Source organism: Lissotriton vulgaris, chromosome 9, assembly GCF_964263255.1.
Source record: "Lissotriton vulgaris chromosome 9, aLisVul1.2, whole genome shotgun sequence".
NCBI classification, from domain to species: Eukaryota; Metazoa; Chordata; class Amphibia; order Caudata; family Salamandridae; genus Lissotriton; species Lissotriton vulgaris.
Window position 1 is genome coordinate 526,867,602 of NC_141697.1, and position 21,192 is coordinate 526,888,793.

At 47.1% G+C, this 21,192-nt stretch overlaps 1 protein-coding gene across 2 annotated transcripts in view; it reads right to left on the bottom strand.

Moving 5' to 3' along the window:
• The window catches only part of LOC147690365 (cytochrome P450 2F2-like), a 533,126-nt gene extending 513,525 nt beyond the window's left edge, over nt 1-19,601 (bottom strand). Inside the window, exon 1 of one of the 2 annotated variants that reach the window (XM_086938001.1) lies at nt 19,413-19,601. The gene's annotated coding sequence lies outside the window, so the exon portion shown is untranslated. The remainder of the gene's footprint in view (nt 1-19,412) is intronic. The other variant, XM_086938002.1, reaches the window with a different exon arrangement.
• Nucleotides 19,602-21,192: the final 1,591 nt, after the last annotated feature.

The window sequence follows — 21,192 nt, forward strand, 5'->3', positions numbered from 1 at the left end:
CTGATTGGTCTCTTGGAGACTTATGATGCCAGAAGAGCTGAGAAACTTCGTAGCTCTTCTAATCCAGAAGGAGACATGCCTCCCCTCGAGGGAACCCGAGACGATCCTGACCTCATCCACCTCGCCACTGAGAACGAAGATGTGGAGGAGGATGAGGATGAGGATCTCTCTGGGGATGAGGCAGATAAGGGACAGGTAGAAGTCGTCAGACTAAGCAGGTCCAACTTAAGCAAACATGATAGCGGGACTGGGGGACCCCTGGGGCCACTATCAGGTCAGCTTAACATTGGGAATGGACGAGCCCGATCTCTGTCAAGAGACTCTGGCAGATCCCTTCAAACCAATGGCTCTCACAACTCTTCTCGGAGAGGGATGACGTCCCCTCAGAGGAGAGTGTACGAAGCTAAGGAAAGGGCAGCCAATCTAAGGATTGAAAGGGAAGAACTTGCCCTGGCCAAAGAAAGGCTTGCCTTTGCTAGAGAGCAACAGTTAAGTGGGGCAGTCCCCACTGGTGGCAGCAATGTACCTAGTAATAGGGAAAAGAGTTTCGATACGAAACACCTTGGTAAGATAGTGCCCCCTTTAAACAAGGGGACGACATCCACAAATGGATTACTGCTTTGGAGAGGGCCTGCACTGTGCAGGGTGTTCCCCAGAGTCAGTGGGCAGCTATCTTGTGGCTCTCCTTTGAAGGAAAAGGAAGAGACAAGCTCCTCACCACAAGGGTGGAGGATGCTAACAATTACCACATCTTGAAAAATACACTCGTTGAAGGGTTCGGCCTAACCACTGAGCAGTACAGGGTGCTGTTCAGGGATACCCAGAAAACGCAGTCTCAAGATTGGTCTGATTTTGTCGATTGTGCCACTAAGGCTTTTGAGGGCTGGTTGCTGGGCAGTAAGGTTACTGATTATCAAGGATTGTATAATTTGATGATGAGAGAACAAATTTTAAACAATTGTCAGAACCAGTTGTTGCATCAGCATCTTGTCGACTCGGATCTGACCTCTCCCCAAGAATTGGGAAAGAAGGCAGACAGATGGGTTCGTACAAGAGTTAAACAGAACCAGGGCCAGAATCAAGGTGGTCAGAAGAAAACAGACCAGAAGGGTAAAGATTCTAAGGGGGAACAAAATGACCAGAAGTCTTCGACAGGTCCCCAACAACCCAAAGAGGGTGGGGGTCAGGCTCCCCAAAAGAAGAAAGAAGGCCAATCCAAAAGATGGTGCCAGTACTGTAAAAGTAAATCTCACTGGTTTAGTGAGTGCACCAAGAAAGGAGGAGGGCAGACTCCTGCCACTGCAGCCCCTAAGGCACCTGTGCCCCCTAGTACAGTCAGCAGTGGTAGTGCGCCTCCCAAGGGTTTAGTAGGGTTAACCCTGGGTTCTGAGGGGCGTGACAACTTAGTTGGCACACTCACTCAGGCTGTCCTTGTCAGTACAGGGGACGCGGACGTATCCCCTGATGTAAGCCCCAATACTTTGGGCAAATACCGACAGACGCCTTTCATAAATGGAAAGATGGCTCAGGCCTATAGGGACACTTGTGCCAGCGTCACCATGGTGACGCCTAACTTTGTGGACCCTGGACAGATCATGCCAGGTACAGAATTCCTGGTGACCAATGCAAGCAATGTCACTACCAATCACAGTATGGCAATTGTAGCTTTCTCCTGGGGAGGGGTAACTGGCCAAAAGAAGGTTGTAGTTAGTCCAGACCTCCCAGTGGATTGTTTGTTGGGCAATGATTTGGAGTCGTCACAATGGTCAGAAGTGGAGCACCGGACTCACATGGAAATGTTAGGTTTGCCAGCACATGTGTTCGCTGTGACTAGGTCACAGGTCAGGAAATGCCCCACTGAACAGGTGCTGGATCCTGGAACAACGGACCAGACACCTCCCAAGAAAAAGAGCAGTAGGGTTAAGGCTGCGCCTTCCCCCTTGCCCCAGGTCGAGGATCAAGTCTCAGAGGAGGCTGACCTACAGGAATTGAGGGAAACTGAGCCTAGGGAATTCGAACTTGATCAAGTTGAATTCTTGGGTTCAGGGGGACCCTCAAGGGAAGACCTGGGGAAGGACCAGTTAGACTGCCCTTCTCTTGAACCCCTCAGACAGCAGGCTGCTGCTGAGGCTGCTGGGAACGCCACAGGTACCCACAAGGTATACTGGGAAGATGGACTCCTGTACACTGAGTCAAGAGACCCCAAGCCTGGCATGACCAGGAGGCTGGTTGTACCCTTGTCGCAGCGTGGTTTCCTACTTACCTTGGCCCACGAGATTCCCTTAGCAGGTCACTTAGGCCAGACGAAAACGTGGGACAGGCTTGTCTCACACTTTCACTGGCCTCATATGAACGAAGATACCAAGGAGTTTTGCCACTCCTGTGTCACTTGCCAAGCCAGTGGTAAGTCAGGTGGCACGACAAAGGCCCCCCTTATACCAATGCCTGTGGTGGGGGTGCCCTTTGAACGGGTGGGGATCGACATCGTCGGTCCCATGGAACCACCTACAGCATCAGGGCACAAGTTTATACTGGTGGTAGTGGATCATGCCACCAGGTATCCTGAAGCTATTCCCCTTAGGACCACTACAGCACCTGTTGTGGCCAGAGCCCTAGTTGGAGTGTTCTCCAGAGTGGGCTTCCCTAAAGAGGTCGTCTCCGACAGAGGTGCAAACTTTATGTCGAGCTACTTAACTGCTATGTGGAAGGAATGTGGTGTTAACTACAAGTTCACTACACCCTATCATCCACAATGCAATGGGCTTGTTGAGAGATTCAACAGGACCCTAAAAGGGATGATTCATGGACTACCGGAAAAGCTTCGGCGTAGATGGGACGTCCTGATCCCCTGCCTCTTGTTCGCCTACAGAGAAGTCCCGCAGAAGGGGGTTGGTTACAGCCCTTTTGAACTTTTGTACGGGCATCCTGTAAGGGGACCCCTGTGTTTGGTGAAGGAAGGATGGGAGAAACCTCTCAAAAAGCCTGCAGCCAACATAGTGGACTATGTGCTTGGCCTCCGCTCGCGGATGGCTGAATACATGGAAAAGGCATCTGAAAACCTTAAGGCCAGCCAAGAACTCCAAAAAGCTTGGCATGACCAAAAGGCTGTCTTGACTGTTTACCAGCCCGGACAGAAGGTGTGGGTGTTGGAGCCAGTGGCCCCAGCAGCACTCAAGGACAAATGGTCCGGGCCCTACACCATCCTGGAGAAAAAGGGAGAGGTCACCTACCTGGTCGACCTGGGAACTCCCCGGAGCCCCCACAGGGTGCTTCATGTCAACAGGCTAAAAGCATATGTCGACAGGAAAGACATGAGTTTGCTCATGGCCCTAGATGAGGGACAGGAAGAGGAGAGTGACCCTCTCCCCGACCTGCTCACTCAGAACCCTGACGATGGCTCGGTAGATGGTGTTGTCTTTTGTGGCAGCCTCTCCGAACATCAACAGAGCGACTGTAAACAGGTTCTTCAGTCGTTCAGACATATGTTTTCTCTAACACCCAGTCAGACCGATTGGTGCACCCATGAGGTTGACACTGGTGACAGCTTGCCCGTCAAGAGTAAAATCTACAGGCAGCCTGATCACGTTAGAGACTGCATCAAGAGTGAAGTGCAGAAAATGTTGGAGCTGGGAGTCATTGAACCCTCGGATAGCCTTTGGGCTAGTCCCGTAGTTCTAGTGCCGAAACCTCACACCCAGGGTGGTAAGAGGGAGATGAGGTTTTGCGTAGACTACAGGGGTCTCAATGCAGTCACTAAGACTGACGCCCACCCAATACCAAGGGCAGACGAGCTTATCGATAGATTGGCTTCGGCCAACTACTTAAGTACGTTTGACCTGACAGCTGGGTATTGGCAAATCAGGTTAGCTGAGGACGCCAAGCCTAAAACCGCATTTTCAACCCCTGGTGGGCATTATCAGTTCGTGGTAATGCCCTTTGGTCTGAAAAATGCACCTGCCACCTTCCAACGGTTGGTGAATCAAGTCCTTACTGGGCTGGATGACTTCTGTGCGGCGTATCTCGTCGATATCGCTGTCTTTAGCTCCACCTGGGAGGATCACCTGGTCCACCTGCGGAAGACGTTAGAGGCACTGCAAGCAGCAGGTCTCACTATCAAGGCCACCAAGTGCCAGATAGGGCAGACACAGGTTGTATACCTGGGCCACCTTGTAGGTGGAGGTCAGGTTCAGCCACTGGAGAGCAAGATACAGTCAATCAGGGACTGGGCTCCTCCAACCACCCAGACTCAGGTTCGAGCTTTCTTGGGCCTGACTGGTTACTATAGGAAGTTTGTCAGGAACTATGGTTCCATTGTGACACCATTAAACGAACTGACAAGTAAGAAAATGCCAAAAAAGGTTCAGTGGACAGCGAGCTGTCAAAAAGCATTCGATGACCTAAAACAGGCCATGTGCACGGCGCCTATCCTCAAGAGTCCGGACTACTCCAAACCATTCATTGTCCAAACAGATGCTTCTGAGTTGGGTGTGGGAGCTGTTCTTTCTCAACTGAATTTTGATGGCCAAGACCAGCCCATTGCTTTTATAAGCAGAAGGCTGACCCCTAGAGAGAAGAATTGGTCAGCTATTGAGAGGGAGGCCTTTGCTGTGGTTTGGGCCCTGAAGAAGCTGAGGCCATACTTGTTTGGCACCCACTTCAAGATTCAGACCGACCATAAGCCCCTCTTGTGGCTAAATCAGATGAAGGGTGAAAACCCCAAACTGCTTAGGTGGTCCATTTCCCTACAGGGGATGGACTTTACAGTGGAACATAGACCTGGTACTGATCATGGCAATGCCGATGGGCTCTCCAGATATTTCCACTTAGAACAAGAAGACTCACCTGGTCAAGGTTAGCTTAGTGTTCCGACGTTTGGGGGGGGGTCATGTAGGAGAGTAGGGTCTGCAATCCTATGATCACCCAGATTTTTTGCTTTTGTTTCACTGGTTTACGACTTTCTCTGGATGTGGGCCTGCTAATCAGACCCACAGCCTGGCTGTTCTCTTTCTAAATTACGATATGTACCCTAGGTGCATTTACCAATTGGTGCTGGGCCACCTTATCAGACCCCGTAACGCAGGGCATAGGTGTACCCAGGGCCGCCAGGGGCTGAAGCACGTATTATGCCACCCCTGGCTGGCCTCCTAAATTTGACACAACTGGCTGCACGACAGCTGGGGCGAAGACGTGTAACCACCCTTCGCTTTAGGTATAGTAGCTCTATATCTAACCCTACAATGGACACCCGAGTTCCTATCAGTCACTCCTATGGCAGGCCTTAACGATCCTGAAGGCAGAGTGCGTGGGCTCGTGTGAGCTAGGTTCAGGTCCGAGCCGAGCCCGGTTGCAGCTTGCGGAATCAAGACCCAATAGCTGTTCCATGATAACGCGTACCATGTCGGTAACTCCGGTGTCGCGTTATCAAGGCATGTCGAGTAAGGTGTCATACGAATCGGGGTGCTGCCCTCTCACCAATGCTGGCGATGAGGTTAGCATCCCACCCTTCTAGAGGGACACGACATGTGCGTAACTGTGAACCCCGGTTAAAGTTAACTGAAGCCTCAGCTCCACAAACTGGATGCTGCCACCACAGACACGAGTCTGACCTCCTGCTGCTGGGAGTCCTTCCAGCGAGGAGCACTTGGACAAAGGGTTTCCTGTCGAGGGCGGTGTTCGCACCGTCCCAGACAGGGTTTGTGTATTCTGGGTAGGTAGGGCTTTTGGCGAGAAGGTGACTGCGGAGTGGCACCCCGGTGCTCACTACGCATCTGCCGGTTAGAACCAGTTCCAGGGGCGACAGCCCTGGCCTGGGGAAAGTCCGGCAGGGGAGAGGGGCGTAACTACCCCCCTTCCTGGTCCCACCCTTAGGGCAGGACCTAGTCATGTACCCACCCCTTTCTTTAGAATAAAGACCGGAGCGGGGACCCTTCCAAATTAGATCATCTTTGATTCAAGAACTACTTTCTACGAAAGGACATTCAAGACGCTTCTCAAGATTTCTCCCTTGTGACTAAGGAGTAGTCACCCTGCATCAGCGGGCACCAACTAAGAACTCTGCGGTTTGCTGTAAGTCCTTCCTCAAGGAATCCGACGGCCCAGCTCGACGAGAACCGGCTTCCCTGGCACCTCTGACCTCTACCCACGTCATCAGCCCAGCTGTGATCTGTGGGTGCGACGAGACCTCGAGGGACCGGCCATCATCAGAACCTGCACGCTCTTAAAACCAGCACGACCATCGAGGTAACTCTCTGGTGAGTGCTCTGGGGTCCGAGAAGCCCCGACCCTGAGCCGCTCCAGCACCGAAGTGCAGTCTCCCAGCATCTCCACGATCTGCGTGGGGCCCTTCTGCTCGCTGCTCAGCACGTTGTCTGGTCACTAGCCGCTGGCTTGTGCCCTTCTGTGACGACATCCGACAATCAACACTGCTGGTCTGGTTGCTCCAGACTGGCCCTTGCTTCCACTTTGCGAGAAGCACCCCGGACCCTCCTGGTCCACTCAAGACGCCATCTTAGGCCCTCCACGTGGCCCTGAGGTCTGCCAAGGCTTGTTGCCCCATCCTGGGCCCAGCGACGCCGACAGCATCATCCTTCGTGGGACAGCTCGCACCTCCACCGTGGTCGCCGACAACGCCTCCTGGTCCGTGAGACTGCAGAGCCTAGCGTCGCCCACTCACCTGGTCGAGGTGACGGCCAACCGGTGCCTTCCTGGTACCCTCTGACTACTGGCTAGTAGTACGAACTTGGTCCCCTCTGCTTTCAGGTTTCATCAATCTCCGATCCAGGCTTGGATCTCTACGAACTATTCAGCACTGGTCGCCGGCCAGCAACTCCTTCTTTCCGGCTCCTGGCTCGTCAGCGGAGACCCCGACGCCTGTAAGACTTGTGCAGCCACAGCCCTCGTGGCTAGGTAACTCGGCATTTCGGTGCCTGCATAGCCTCCTTACTCTAGGGTCCTGAGTCCCTCGCTTCCGACTTGCCTTATCGGGTCCGCCCGAGACCTTAATCTTTCCGTGTCCTCGGACACTCGTTTTTAAATTGTGCACTTGAAGTATTTGCTAAAGAGATTTGGTTCGTGCTTAGTACCCTGTCCTCATAAAGAGTACAGGGCTGTTGTGATTCTTAATAAATATACTGTTTATTTTCATAACACTGGTGTGGTGTCCTTTCACTGGGTGTTCAAGGGGTACATGTGTGGTAAACAGCTGGCTTAACGCGCCCTCTCGAGTCTTTAGCCTTAGACTGCTCGTATCCACGCTACTAGGATAGCTGGTCTACAGGTTGACTTACAACCAAACACTATAAGGGTCGTTGGAACGATACATAGCGGTCGCTAGAATAGCGAACGTTGCATATCGGGCCAACTTCTCACACTTTTTACAATTGTTCACAGCACATAAGATGAACAACAGAAAATAAAGAGGAAGAGAAATATTCACATCGTATACAATGTAATACATGCGAAGAATCAATACATATCCCTTTAAGAAACATAGGAGCAGAAAAGAAAAGGAAGGGAGACCTATCTATCATATGATTCAAGAAAATCTGTCCCATATGCAATCAAATTTCTATAATGAGAAACACTTCTAGTTCTAGCCAACGCCCTTTCCCTCTCACAAATCTCTTTCATAGTTGACCACCATTCTGCTGCTGCGGGGAGTTTTGGCAAGATCCATGCCCTTGCGATACAAAGTCAAGCCGCAACTAAAATAATAGAATAATAGAAAAGAAAGACTTCAAACCAAAGTTGGCTTCTGCCTTAAAACCTAACATGATGTATTTTTCTGTGTGAGAAAAATCCAACCCTAAGTGACTACTGGTAATTTGTGTAACTTCATTCCAGAATATATCAAGCTTGGGGCAGGTTCAAAACATATGCATAATATTTGCTGCCATCATTCCGCATTTTGATTTGATTTGATTGGCATATTTGTAGAGCGTATTGAATGCCTGAGGGTATCTTGGTGCTAGAAACGGAAGATCTGAGTGGTGTTGGTGAGAATACAAGATGGATCAGTTGTTAAAGAGCTAGGTTTTTAGCGCCTTTCTGAAGGATAAGAGGGAAGAGCACTCTTTTTGGAAATGGGCAGCTGGTTGCAGATCTTCACTGTTCCCAGCAGGAAGCTTCTTCCACCCCAACGCGCCTTCTTAAACTTGGGTGTCTGCAGAAGTTTTGTATGGGTAGATCTTAAACTGCTGTCCGGCATATACCATTTCAGGTGCGTCCTCAAGAAGTCCATTCGCAGCTTTTCCGCCGGTCGGCAATCGTTACGATTGCCGGCCGGGCTGAACTGGGGCACATATATGGTGGCGGTGCCTAGAAGGCACTGCCATCCATATTATGATGCTGGATTTACAAGGCAGTTCCATGGCGGCAAAGCCACCATGGAAAGGATGGCGGAGATTTGCTTTGGGGACCCATTGCGGGACCTCAGGTGGGTGGGAGCTGCACTTGGGGGGTACCTATAATGCCCCCCTACATTGTCATGCACAAGGTGACAGGCACCGTGTGGTGCCTGCCACGTTGTGCATGGCAATTCAGAACATAGTATTTTACCATTGCGAATGGTTCTGCAGCCAGCAGCACCCACTGCAATGTTAAAATGCCTGATGCGACCGCCGCTGTGGTGCTCCCATCATAATTGGGGTAGCGACACCGCCGCATGGCAGGCGGGTGGTCCCATTACCGCTAGGATGGTGGGCGGACTTAAGTCTGCCCGCCATCCTAATGACCCCCATAATCTTTGGCTAATTCCAAAGCAAAGGCAATGTCGCTGATCCAAAGAATTGTTGAACAATACATTGACCACTAGGTTCACCTCTTCTATAGCTCTGGCCAACACCCTAGGTGGACAAGGTTCCACAGGAGAACCTGCTTTACAGTCACTACTCACTTTTTTCTGTTTTGAGCTAGGCTGATTTCTTAAAATTTGATGTGGTGGTATTCTTTTTAGACACCGCATTAGACGGGAGAGTCCACTCCTGATATTCTTGATTACCCATATAAAAACCATCTTGCAGATTTCTTATTTTTCTTCAGAGTATTCTGGTAAATTCTTGAAAACTTCTAGTGAGGGTTTAAACTCTGTAATGCAGGCTTTTGGCTGCTAAAGAGATAAGTGAATCAAAAAATCTTGTGTGGCTCGTTTTTGAATTACTGGCCTTCAGAGTAAAACAAATTAGCTTGAGAAGGAAATTTTAATAGCTTTCCTATAGGATTTAAGTGCACGTTTATATTTAGTTTTTTCTTCTGCCCTATAATTCCTTCTCCATTTCTGTTTTAAACATTCATATTTTTTCTCTTCTAATGTTAGCTCCAGAGAAAGCCATAATTATGTCTTCTGTTTATGAGAAGTCAGAAATACTATGGGGGACTAGCATGGTTTTGTCCAGCCATTGAAAAACACCTTTTGAATCAGCTTCAAGGCCACCCAATAAAGTTGGTTGAGAAGCCTGTAAACATTCTATTAATCTCTAATCATTGATTTGATTCCACTTCTGAACAAAATAGCCATCAGTAGAATTTGCTTGTTTTTGAACTCTAACATCCTCCTTGCTGAAATGGATTACTCAGTGGTTTGTCCAAGTTAATTCAGATATATTTTCCATTTTCAAAGTAGGTTGGTTTGTGGAAATCAAATCTAATATTTGCGAGCTAAGTGTATGGGTGCCAGGACCAGTTTATTCAAACAAAGGACCACATTACGATGGCGGAGGGCCGACACCGCCAGCCAGTCGGTGGCAGGCCCTCCGCCATTGTAATGCTGTTTTCCCCCGCCATATTATGATGGCGGGGGAATCACTGGTGATGAGTGGCGGTCAAAAAGTCCACCTGCCACTGTTCCGACAGGCGGTCCTTTTCAGCCCGCCTGTCTGAACTAAACCATTGGCTGACATTGCAGCAGTGCCTGCAGGATTATGATATCCCTTTCCTCAGTCCGTTTTCCGGCAGACAAACAGCAGCAAAACGAATGGCAAAAAAGGGCTGGGGGGGGGCCCATAGTGGGCCCCCCTTAATCCCTGGTGCAGGCATATGTACCCTGGGTGCTCCTTTGGTGCCCTCCTACATATCCCTGCCTCATGTGGTAGGCGCCGCAAGGTGCCTGCCACGTGTGCTGAGACGTGTGTTAACCCTCTATTTTGCATTGTGGCGGGGGCTGCTGATCCCTTCCCCGCCACAATGCAAAATATAGGTGATGTGACCGCCATGATAGCGGTTGCATCGTGATTCAGATTGTGGGGAGGCCCCCTCATCCGCAGCCAGTCCCAAATCCATATCGATAGCAGCTGGACTAAAGTCCGTCTGCCATCGTAAGGAGGCCCTAAGTGCCTGATTACAAGTTTAGCGGTCTTACCGCTGTACCGTCAGTGTGGTGGTCCCAAGAGGACCGCTACAGCAGCAGTCTCCTGACCACTGCATTACTATGTCACCAATGGGCCAGAGGAAGTGTTTCTGACCGCGGAGAATAGTTTGTCATATGTCCAGCGAATGGATAATAGTGTCTCTAAATGATTGTAGGCACTAGTTGTTGGTTCATTTCCTTGCAATCATTTAGAGACACTATTATCCATTCACTATTAATATTTTGGTCATTTTCCTTCTTCCTTGTTATTGTATGAGAAACCTATTTGTATGTAATTTATATATGTTGTCTATTTAATGTTTTTGGTTTCACATGTACACTTGGGACACTGTGCACAATTTTTCTATTTTTCTCTTTGTGTTCACATGATTATGTGACAAGCTGCATAGAATTGTACAATCCTGTGATCTGTGATTTGGTTTATAAACAGTTTTTGAGTACTCTCTCAAATTGATGGTGCGGCCTTTTTTGACATCCCTGCTAGCCATTGTCCATTTGAATTGCTATTTAGCCATAGTTAAAAGATATATTTGTAGTACTAGTCCACGGGAGCCGTTGTTTTTTGATATAAATTCCGTCACAAAAAGGCAGTAAAAAACTGCCATCGTACTCCCTCGGCCGTAAAGAGGCGACCGGGGGAGTACAGAAGGAATTCTGGATGGCAGACGGGCTCTCCGAGCCCGTCGTAGGCCATCCGGAAATCCAAGTCAGATTGGAATGGAATCCGTCCTGCTCTGACCGGAGCCCTTTCGACCGAAATCCGAATCGGCCCCACAGTAACACACTATTACACTCACTGTCACTCTCCCTCATTTACATTCATTCTCACACATACTTGTTCTTACTGTCACTCATAGTCATTTACAATTACTGTCACTTTCTCACTTACTCTGACTTATTACTTCACTGACTCTTTGTCACTTTAACTTACACACATAGTTACACAGACATGTTCAGAGTGCTGGGATTTCACCCACCATGAACAATCTCTCTGATGGCTGGCTCAGAAAGCACCTTTATGCACCTGTGTCAGCAATCAGACAATGTCACTGGGTGCATCAGTTTATTGCTGGACCCAAAGAGGGTCTGCATTTTATTTTTATTATATCACTCTGATTTAATAAAAATGGACCAGAAAACAAAGAGGGTGTAGTGTAGCTGTGGAGCTTATAAAGGAGAGCTGCCGCTGGTCTAGGGGCACCGATGCATCAAATTATTGAGAATGATAATTATTGCCTACTCTGAGTTATACCCTGAGAAATTGGGCATAAGATGCAGATTTTTATACTTTTGAACTAAACTAGGGCAGTCAGATTATGACTTTTTCTAAAATCACAAACAATAGAAGGGAGAGTGTGGTGTTTGTGTGTGTGTGGGGGGGGTGTAAGTGGATGTGTGTGTGTGCAGAAAGTTGAGGGATGTTTTTTTAAGACTCAACCAAACGATCTCATTTGAGTGAGTCCGTGTAGTAACACTCTCTACCCACCTCTACAGGGTACGATGAAATAGGCCTTATTGGACAGCATAAACTGCCTGGAAACAGAATAAAAAATCTGTTGTCCTCAAACTTGAGAGCCAAAAAGACAACGTTTTGATAAATTTATTTTCGCAAGGTCACTCGCTGGTTTTTTAACTTGCCACCACCTGTACTGAGGTTGTCAGACAGATCTCTAATTGCACAGGATCAAACTGTCACTAGGGCAAGAGCTGGTAATTAAGGGGGCCCCCACTGGAGCTTTTCATTCATTAGCCTGGGGCTTGAGGAGTCCATGGGTTAGCTCTAGGATGCTCTGTTACAAGTGGTACAGCTTGTTAGCCAGTAGCAAAGAGAGGAGTGATAGGCACTGAAGCACTGCCATTGGCAACAGTCCATCAGAGATGGTGTACCGAAATGAGCAAGCAAGAAACAGAAGTGGGGCTGTAGAAGGTTTGAGCAGGAAGATCAGGCAGAACAGGGCACTCTTTGTCTGCACAACAATGGTACTGAAGAAATCCATTTGCTGGATAGGGAAAACAGATGTTGCCTGTTGCCAATAGACTGTCCCCAGGAAAGAGTCCAGGACAGGAGAGAGGGTGCAGTTGTTTCATCTTTCTGCAGTCCACTGCAAAGCAAATGTCCTTTACATGATAAATCAGTGTGCCCATGTTTCCGGGAATCTTGGTGAATACACAATATACTAGCGCTGACTCCTTTTCAGGGATTGACAAAGCCTACCTGGACCTACTATCATCTACTAAGTCTTGACTGGAAGTTAGTGAGCCTGAGGAGCTGCATTGAATGTAAGATGGTGCAGATTTCGATGATAGATAAGGCTAAAATTTACATTTGTGATTCACATGTGTGAAGGTTCTTCATGACACCTAACTCACCTTCATTATTTTGCTTGTTTCTTGCTTAGTATTTTTTTGGTTTTATATCTTGGATACTCACACTGGTTGTATTACCAACATCCTTGTTCTTTTGTACCGGTTGAATGCAGCCAGTGATTGGTTTGCTTTATTTTCGATTGTCGTATGAATGATAATCTTGAGTGGTTTATGTCAGAACAATAGAACATTTATAAAACGTGGCACAGCACAAAATTGTGTTTTATTTTGTGGAGCGCTGGCATTAAAGCAATGAACATTGTGTGATAGGATGCAAAATGTGTTGTGTAGTTTCCACCCTACGGTAGGAACTGCGCGTTTGCGGACACTAAAACCACTGGGATGGTGCAAGACTGATTCTATGCACCCACTCAGGATATGTTGTCCTATAGGCTAGTTAGCTCACAGTGCCGCCATAAGCACCCTAAACCTAGACAGGTTAAAAATGGTTCTGGGAACCACTGAACATGACAGCCTTAATTCCCAGGAATCATGGTAACAGATCTAGAACCCAGGGCCGGACTGGGAACCACAACCGCCGCTGGCAAAGTGCTCGGCAGGCCCCCTCCTCCCCACTAGGGGGGGGTTGGAGGTGCCGCGGAGCTCTTTGCAGGCGCCGGTTTTCGGCCGATTTTGGTACAGGGACGACTTTGCAGCTATGCTTCAAAAACGGGCCTTTAACAAAAACGGCCCCCAGGGGCCCAAAACGGCCCCCATCCATGCGGCGTACCGGGGGATTGCCCGGTGCCCGCTACGGCCAGTCTGGCCCTGCTAGAACCCTTTCACTCAGTCACTCATGCTGTCTTATTGTCAGAGAGATATACATGGAATACAAAGCAATGTTTTCAATGTTTATTGAACCAACATGATTCTAGTATAAAATATATGTGTTGTGATGATCAATTGACAGAAGCAGATGAAAGTTATTAGAGGTGCAAAGACAGTGAGCAGAATAAAAAGTTCCACTATCATGCTATATAATGTATCTACAGGCATATAAAACAATCCAGAAATCTGGCTTACTCCTACTATGCAGACCCTAACCTAAGTATTTAGGGTGCGTGTATTCTGCCAAGTATCCCCGTACTGGATGGTCCAACCCAGGTTACCTGAAGGGAAAGAATGCAAGTCCACATCTTGGTCACAAGCTGCACACCTTCGCAGAGATATCAGCACGCATTTGGGCTGATGCTTCAACATGTAGAGACCTCATTAATGACAGCAAACTGCTCCTCTAACTAAACCCGGAAATACATGTTTATTTATAATAAAGAGCATCCTTCCGAGTCCTGGGCCAGCCAACATTGTTATGGTTTATAGATAGCCATGTCATCTCGTGGCTGAGGAATAGAACGACATTTGCATAACGCTTATTAACTCCATGCGCGCTAGCGGAATTAAGCTCCTGCGCTGAGTTTTCGTAAATCGCACTTTACGTGACGAGCTGGGCTCGTCATCAGCGTGCGAGGAGGCTACGCCATGACGAGCCCAGCTCGTCATCAGCGTCGAAGGGGTTAAGGCCTTCTACATGATGTTCAAGGAGTCATGATAATGGTCTCGTGAAGTAGAATCTGTAAGCAAAGCAGTTTCAGAGACACTAATCCAGTATTGGCAAGCATGGAAATGTGTGGAAAAGGTTATTGTGTAAAGGGGAAAGGCAATGTGAGACACGCAGTATTCCTTTATGTGTCACACTAAGACACATGCTCCTTCTAGCATGACTTGCTGCTCTACGCTGCACCACATGACTTCTTCATAAAGTAGGCCCTAAACGCCTAATCAAGATGTAGGTAGGCTTTTACCGGTCGGTAACAGCCGAAATCGGCCGTTACCGACTGGTAAAAGCACTTCCCTATGTAGGTGGCTATTTTACCGATTCGGTAAATAACGAATTGGTATTTACCGATTCGGTATTTACCGAATCATCATTTACTGATTCTGTATTTACCGAATCGGTAAATGATATGTAGTGAGCACTGTAAACAGTGCTTCTGGGCTTTAAGAATTTGTTATTTACCACCAACTATTAGTTGGTGGTAAATACGGAATTCCTATGTAAATGCATAAATGTACATTTACACCTGTGCCATGTGACAGACATACAGGCCCTTAGAGCATGTATGTATGCCACATGTGCACACCAGCACTAATCAGGGGTGCAACAGGGTGTGAAAGTGACACCCTGCCACCCTTGACTTCTACACAATTTTACCGAATCAGTAATTACCGATTCAGTAATTGACATTCATTCCTATGGGCCTTCAGGCCCATAGGAATGAATGGCAAATACCGAATCAGTAAATACCGATTCAGTAAATACCGAATCTTACTGATTCAATATTTTTTACCGAAATATTATCTACATTGCAATTACCGATTCGAAAATACCAAATCTGTAAAGTTCGGTATTTTCGAATCGGTAATTCTAAATTACCTACATCTAGCTCCAAGTTTCCGCTCTAGGAATGGCTCTTTTATGAGCAAAATACAGAAGCTTCACTGCTCACACACCTCTTAATCCACTAGTGTAATTGTTGTAAGCATCTGGTTCCTTCTTTCTCTTTGGCCACTGCTGCAGTAAATGAGTGAAGTCAAGGATCACCCTGAAGGGACAGGATCAGCTTCATAGTTTTGTATTACAAAATTAAACAAAATCCAGCTGGCACTTGTGCAGTTGGACAACTGCAAAGTACATTACAGGTCACCCAAGAGATTCATCACACTGTCTTGGAGCAGTAATGTCTTTGCAGCTGCGGCAGGACAACGCCCCTTGCACCCATTAACACCAGTCTGTCTCCAATGCTACTAACAAAACTAATGTTAGAAGACAACCACAAAGGTGAGTGTAGTCAATATAGACTTGGCAAAGGATTTGGAACTTTATTAGCATGAAGGCGGACATCTTGTGACTTTTCATGGTGTGACCACAACTCCTGAACAATAAAGATTCAGCAACAAAACTAGAGAGTTCAACGACCCAAAAGACCAAAGGTACCTATGTAGAGATGCATAATATGAATGTGCCTGCATGTGTAAGGTGATGGTGACGATTGTTCATACATGTGTTTGCATACCTAAAACAAGGGAACGATTCTAAAAAAGAACATAAAAAAATAAACCTCCAATACAGTGAGACTACATCACAGCTCAGTGTGCCCCCCTTCTGAAAAGCCAGTTGTTTGCAGGTAGTCAATGACTAAGGGGCAGATTTATCAATGTTTCAAGCAGGGCAAGGCAGCAAGGGACCTTGCTGTGCTGCGTTAAACTGCAGAATGCGCTGTATTTATCATCATACGGTGCATTCCTATCCTTTCATTGTTCTGGTGCACTTTTGACTGCCTAACACCAAACAGAAACCCTTACATTATAGTTCAAAGGTACCTGCACTGTAAACAGGATTGTTATTGTATAAGAAGGTACACATTGCTGCACAAAATCAATCCTTACAGGCATTTTTCTCTTCCTACGTGTGCTGCAGCACATGTACAAAGAGCTCAAAAAACGAGAAATATAAATATTTCTCCTCATTACCCCTCCCCTGGGGAGACATAACTTTTTGAAGTATTCTAAGGTCTACCACTAAAGTTAAATCCGGGAATGGGCCAAAATCCATAGCTGAATGTGTGGGTACACCCATGCTCACCTGCCTCTCTGGGGCAGCATAACTCAAAGCAGCAGTTTGCACTGCCCTACATTACTCCAGATTCATCTAGCCATGCAGGTGTACGCAAAGTGGCATTCCGTGGCTTGATAAATCTGACTTTAGTGTTGCGACGCACTTGCGTCCCCTTTCATGGTGCAAGGGTGACCCGACACTATGATAAATTGGGCCCTACATTCTTACGAAGAGATTTACACATGGTACTATAACCCTAAGAAAGGGGTAGTTCTCATTAACCCTATTTTTTCCTGAATTTAAGGTATGACAGTGATATTCGAGGGAACACAGTCATGCTACCCAACAACAGGACCCTCTTTCCTGGGTCCTATCTGTCTTCCTTGTACTTCTTGAAATCACAAGTAAGGTGGTAGGGTTTAAGTAAGTAGTCGGTCCATATATTCTCTTCAGAGCCACTTCAAGGGCTAGACGAGCCCTGACAGGCAGATCTTTGGCACACAAGTAGCAGGTCCAAACAGCTGCCATTCTTTTCTTCCCAGATCTGTGACTTGGGGTGAGTGTCTGAAAAGTTTCAATGCTCTGTTCATCATCTCCCTGTATTTGCTTTATTCGTTCTAAGTTGGCAGGGAATGCCCAGACGTTGGTCCCTTGCTCACTTTGCCACTAGATTCAAGCTAACCTGGCGGATGATGGGTGTTACCCCGAAACCGGGCCCACAATGCTTGTTTCCAGTCCAGACAAGACCTGGCTCGGCAGTTCGGGCTGGACTGTTCCCATGAGGCAGAGGGTCAAGACTGATTTGCATATATCTGGGTCTGAACTGGGTTGGTGAAGTGAGCTAAAGAACAATGATGGATTCAACTCACATCTGTGGCTGGGGGTGAGTGTCTGAAAAGTTTCAGCGCTCTGTTCATCTCCCCCCTGTGTTTGCTTTGTTCGCCCTAAGTTGGCAGGGTATGGCCAGACTTGGGTCCCTTGCTCCCTCGGCCACTGGATTCAAGCTAGCCTGGTTGATGAGGGTTTTACCCTGAAACCGGCCCCAGGATGCTTGTCTACGGTCCAGGGAAGACCTGGCTTGGCAGTTTGGGTTGGGCTGTTACCATGAGGCACAGGGTAAGACTGAATAGCATATGGCTGGGTCTGTACTTGGGTGGTGTATTCAACCCAGACCTGTGACTGGGGGTAAGTATCTGAAAAGTTTCAGAGCTCCGTACATCTCCTTGTGTTTGCCCTAAGTTGGCAGGGTATGCCTAGACGTGGGTCCCTTGCTCACTTTGCCACTGGATTCAAGCTAGCGTGGCTGATGAGGGGTGTTACCCCGAAACCAGACCCAGGAGGCTTGTTTCCGGTGCAGGAAAGACCAGGCTTGGCAGTTCTGGCTGGACTATTCCCATGAGGCACAGGGTCAAGACTGATTTCCATATAGCTGGGTCTGAACTTGGGTGGCGAAGTGACCTAAAGAATGATGATGGATTCAACCCAGATCTGTGACTGGGGGTGAGTGTCTGATTCCATCACCTCCTTGTGTTTGCTTTATTATTTTAAAGGGTGCACATACCAGCATCCCTCTAAGCACTGATGCGCTGACTGTCTAAAAAAATACGGCTTGAAATGTTCCATAGAATTGTAAAAGGGCCTGCCAGAGACGGGGCTGCTGTCTGCAGCATGAACAATTTCCAATTCCTAAAGTGCTGGTGCAATACAATATTAAAACATTTCCCAGCGTCATGAATAACTCGAATACAGATTCAAGGTGAGACTGCATAACTATAATTCATCAATTAAAAAAACGATTGAAGAACCAAAACATAAAGTTAAAAAGCAGCCCCTTTAAACTTCCAACAAAAAATCCGCAATTCTTTTAAACATTCTGTTTTAAAGAATCTTAGATTAGAATAAAAGGAGATAATCATGTCTTGCTCTGCCTTCAGACATTAAATTATTGGAATTCTGAAGCGATACGGCAACAGCAGAAGGCAGAGAAAGACCATGGCTTGTTTAGAGAGTGGTCGACAGAATATGAATATTTTGAGCAGTGGCTGCTGATGAACTTTGGTAGTTATGAGGTCAAATGACAGCCTCAAATGTGCCTTTCTAGTGAGAGAGAAGCAGAAGAGCCTGCCTTCTATTGGAAGAGTGAGTGCGTGGTGGTGAGGAACTCTTCTCTCCCACTCCGACTGAGATTTTTTTTTAAATACAGGGACAAACTGCGTTTTACTGCACATTTTTTTTGCATAAATGACCTATAATACACAACCATTAACTTTAGTCCCAAATTGTAGCCACGCTAGTGTGAACCGTCAAGACACCGTCCCCCCCTACACCCCCCCCCCCCCAAACACACACACATCACACACAGACAAGTGTTGGGTGCTGGATGCTCACGTGGCGATATTGCTTCCACATGTGCTTTCCATCCAGCGGTTTTTCTGAGGACCGAGTCCTCATGAGGGGGGCGGTGAGCGAGGGGGCTCAATTTCGTGTTTTCCACTTCAGTTTCCAACACTCAGCACGTACAGTGGGATTTATAGCACAAACCACCATTGCTGGACAATTTGTTTGAGAACACTCTGTGAAAGCAAGCTCAGAAATGTTCATTTTGGGGCTTTAGAAGATTATATTCACATTATGCAGCACAATGTCACAATAACACGATGGAGTAGTTACACTCAGTTTAGGAAAAAAACACACTGATGTAAATGTTTAATCGTATTCGCACTGCTTTCGAATTCTGTTTTAGGGTAGAGCTTGAACAATGGGGGGGGGGGGGGGGGGAAATCGGCTACATCTGAAAGTACGTGAACCCGTAGAGAAGGCGAGTATGATATAGATAGAAGCAAAAAACGTAAAATGAATAGAAAGCAAAGTCACCAAAATAAAAACTGTATGATAGGCGTTAACTAATAGGACAACAAGACACTATTAATCTGCAAGGCATTTTGAACACAGAAAAAGCAAAGCGGTACACACAGATCCTAAAAGGAAACCTTAACGTACCGGGATCACATATTAACACATTTGTCCTCCCTCTTGACCCTCCTTCCTGACATACACACAGCTTACCTTACGATTCTTCTCAAGCACTGAGGGGTTTGACGAAATACAGCACTTGCTCCTGTCCGCTTGTTAATGGATATGAATGTCCTAAGAGCATTTAGAACGCTTAAGGCAGCGATCGTAAAAGACCCCCAGAGCTCAGGCAGAGACGGTACTAGAATCCAAAAAGTTTCATAGTTAATAGTTGCATGCAATAAACAATTTCGCAATTGCTTGGCATCGTCTCCTGTTTCATTCTAATTCCAGGAATGTTTGGAAATTGTTCGGCACACAGGATTTTGGACCATGGCTTAGCTGGCTTGGTTTGTCCTGAAGTGCCAGCCAAGTCTGCTAAATGGGAGCATGCATGCTGCATTCCAAAGAAAACCCTGGAAAGTGACGTACCGGTAGCACAAGGGGCTTGTAAATAAGCCCCTAAGTTGGGTGTGGTCTGGTGTGTATCTAGGGCAGGATTTGTTCTGACTCTGAAGTTATTTAAGGTCAGGCATCAGATGCGTATTCAGTAGTTTTTTATTATTTGAGTTCTGTTCTTTGTTATATGTTTACTTATCAGAAATGAAACATTACTAGTTACAAAATGCAAAGGAGAACAAGCATTTACAATGCAATGGTCTCGCCATTGCAAAAGTTAGAGCTATTGGCATTGTAAATGACATTTTTTTTATTTTTGAATATTTCTTTTTATTAATATAAGGCATCCAAAAAAGTGCATAGAACATAGGGAGGACCTTTCCACATATCATTACAACAAATCATATATACTTGTGGGGACATGAAGGGGAAGGAGGGTAGGGGGGTGAGATATCGTTACAAACAGAGTTCACGGGGATGCGGGCATATCCAAAGGAGGGTCAAATGGTGGTACACAAATCTCACCCCTGTATTGATTCCACTGCCCTCAAACAGTCACCCACTTACGGGGTTGGCCTCTGGCCAGGAATACGGTCTTTTCACGGAACATACACCAATCCATGCTTTCTTTCCATTCCTCAAGCGTAGGTAGTCTCCCGGAACCCCATTTCTGTGCTATATTCCTTTTCGCTATCATTGCCCCGAGAGTGGCTCACTTGGTCTGTGCTGTATTTAGGTCTGTGGGTTCCCAAATATTAAGGATACATCTCCTCGCCTCTGGCAACAATGGCACCCCCAGCACCTCTCGCATAACATCATGTATTGCACTCCAGTAATCCACCATATAGCGACATTCCCAGATGATATGAAGGAAGGTGCCCACCTGCCCACATCCACGCCTGCACAAATCGTCATCTGAAAGCCCCATCCGGACCAAACGCGGGCCTGTGACATATACTCTATGTAATATCTTCAATTGGACAAGCCTCAAACGCGCCGGAATTGCTACCTCTTTCGGGGATGACACGGCTGTTTGCCAGTCTTCATCGTTCAGTTCAATACCATCTCCCATCCATTTGTTCCTCAACTCTACAAGGAGATCTGCTCTGTGATTGATCAATTTTTTATAGATGAGGGAGATAGTTCTATCGGGCAAATGCCCATCCAATATCCTATCTCCTAACGGCGAGGACTCGGGCAGTTCCTCTCCTGTCGATACCGCCGCCTGCAGCGCATGCCGGACTTGCGCATAGTAGAAACACTCCGCTCCACTCAACTCGAACTCAGTTTGTAATTCGGCGAACGTCTTAATCCTGCCCTTAACCCAAACATCTCCAATTGTAGTGATTCCAATCAGGTCCCATCTGTCAAAGCCTTTTGTGTTCCAAAGCTTCCCTAGTTTGTCCGAGTCAAATAGTGGAGTAGCAAGCGTTAA